The sequence below is a fragment of the Barbus barbus genome, assembly GCF_936440315.1.
Source record: "Barbus barbus genome assembly, chromosome: 28".
Taxonomy (NCBI): Eukaryota; Metazoa; Chordata; class Actinopteri; order Cypriniformes; family Cyprinidae; genus Barbus; species Barbus barbus.
Genome location: NC_136756.1, coordinates 30,590,716 through 30,593,215, shown reverse-complemented (window position 1 = coordinate 30,593,215; position 2,500 = coordinate 30,590,716). Strand labels below are relative to the sequence as shown.

Genomic DNA, 2,500 nt, shown 5'->3' with positions numbered 1-2,500 from the left:
TTCACAGAGACAAACAGCAGAGAACACAATCAGTGATGCAAACTTCATCAAACATGAGACAATAGAGGCATAATTCAGATCAATAACAGAGCCAAGCATATTCAGTTCAGATATAAAGCAGAAGACAATACACTGCAAACATGATTCTCTTACTCAGTGTTTCTGTCTGGTTTTCTAGAATAAATATCTAAACATTCTTGAATCAAGATGCATTTACTGTACAAGTCAAATTACTTAAGATATTATGTCTTTTGTTAAAAAAAAAAAAAAAAAAAAAAAAATTTGTGAGTTTTTCCTTAAAACAAGCACAAATATCTGCCAATGGGGTAAGAAAAATAATCTTAATCCAAAGGCTAAACAAGATTATTATTCTTGCCCCACTGGTAGATATTTTTGCTTGTTTTAAGGAAAAACTAAGATCATTTATATATAGAATTTGTTTTTTAATTGTTTTTTTTTTGTTGTTTTTTTTACTGAAAACAAGACATAATATCTTAAATAATTTTACTTGTCCAGTAAATGCATCTTGATTCAAGAATGTTTAGATATTTATTCTAGAAAACAAGACAAAACTCAGAATAATTTTTTGCAGTGTAGAGTCATTAATTTAGTTTTGTTCTCATCTGATAGTGTCAGTGCTGTTAAATCAATAATATTTCATATAAATATTAAGTGTCTTTTAAACCCAAACTAGTCAAGCCAAAGGCAAGATGTTATTTTCTGTCAGAATGATTCTAAATATTTGATAATGCTGCGTTTATTCTGATGTTGAATTGCATTAGAGTGAATCTCAGAGAAACACCGTCATGTTTCGTCTCAAACTCAAAGATAATGCATATATATATATATATATATATATATTAGACACACACACACTTTGGACATAATTACAATTTTTCTCTACTCGCCTCAAAAAAGCCAAAAATAAATAATAATAAAAAACAAACAGATTTTTTGCATTGTGACTTGCATTGCTTTGACATTAAATTCTCATGACTATAATGCAATAATCAAAATCATCCCGACAGTGATTTGCTTTTTATTAAAATCTGCATCAAAAATCTGTGCAATTTTAATCTAAAATTATGATTTAAAATAATAAAATTAGAATTAATTATTTAAATTAATTAAAACAATTAATTATAATTGCAATGAATTAAATTCAGTAGAACGGACACTACCGTGACACACATCCTGCTTAGAGATGGTAAGCGCTGAGGTTTCTGCAGTATGAGAGCGTTTAAGCAGAGTCACAATGCAAACAGCCGTGGCGCTGAAGTGTTTGTGTTCAGAGTCGATTCATCTCAGACCCCCCGCACACCAGCGCCGCCGAGAGGACAGTCCTGCCACAAAACACATCAGCAAAAACTCACAGAACGCACTTTTATGTCAACAAAATAGTGTTAATATTCTAATTTGTTGTTGAATAACAGTTGGCTTTAATGAAAACTTGCCTTCATGGCAGATTTATTCAAACGTACATAAATAATAATATGTGACCACAAAACCAGTCATAAGGGTACATTTTTTGAAATTGAGATTTATACATTTATACATAAATAATCTCTCCATTGATGTATGGTTTGTTATGATAGGACAATATTAGTCTGAGATACAACTATTTGAAAATCTGGAATCTGAGGGAGCAAAAAAATCTAAATATTGAGAAAATCTCCTTTAAAGTTGTTCAAATGAAGTTCTTAGCAATGCATATTACTAATCAAAAATGAAGTTTTGATATATTTACGGTAGGAAATTTACTAAATATCTTCATGGAACATGATCTTAATATCCTAATGATTTTTGTCATAAAAGAGAAATGTATAATTTTGATCCATACAATGTATTGTTGGCTATTGCTACAGATATACCTGTGCTACTCATGACTGCTTTTGTGCTGCAGGACACATATATGTATATATTTATGAAAAGGCTCCTCTCTAGAGTTATTGTTCTGGCTGACTGAGGCTCTCTCTGTTTGCGTGCGGTGCTTCTGGATGAAGTGTGTTGATCTTGAGCTGCTGTAACTGTCTCTCTTCACTCTCTCCTGACTGTCTCCAGCTCTGTGCGTTTCTCTCTTTCTGCAGACCTTTATCTTTCAGTGTCCCAGACAGGACAGGTAGACACAGGTACTGCTGAGCCCCACACACACCCCCTGAGGACCGACAGACACTCACACGGACCAGATCTCCTGATCCATCAGACCCACAACACAGCAAGACATCAGATCATGTTTCATACACTACCAGTCAAACGATTTTGGACTGTCAGATTTTTAATGTTTTTTAAATAAGTCTCTTCTGTTCACCAAGCCTGCATTTATCTGACCTAAAGTACAGCAAAACAGTCAAATTGTGAAAGATTTTTACTATTTAAAACAGCTGTTTTCTATGTGAATATGTGTTAAACTGTAATGTATTTCTGTGATCTGCAGCTGTATTTTCAGCATCATTACTCCAGTCTTCAGTGTCACATGATCTTCAGAAATCATTATAATATA

The 2,500-nt window shown here is 32.6% G+C and overlaps 1 protein-coding gene across 2 annotated transcripts in view; it reads left to right on the top strand.

Moving 5' to 3' along the window:
* The window catches only part of ap3s1 (adaptor related protein complex 3 subunit sigma 1), a 16,745-nt gene that overhangs the window by 6,917 nt on the left and 7,328 nt on the right, over positions 1–2,500 (top strand). Inside the window, exon 5 of one of the 2 annotated variants that reach the window (XM_079382436.1) lies at positions 1–256. This exon is cut by the window's left edge and continues 349 nt beyond it. The exons of the other annotated variant lie outside the window; for it this stretch is intronic. The gene's annotated coding sequence lies outside the window, so the exon portion shown is untranslated. Of the gene's footprint in view, positions 257–2,500 lie in introns of those variants that run through there. 2 annotated transcript variants of the gene reach the window in all.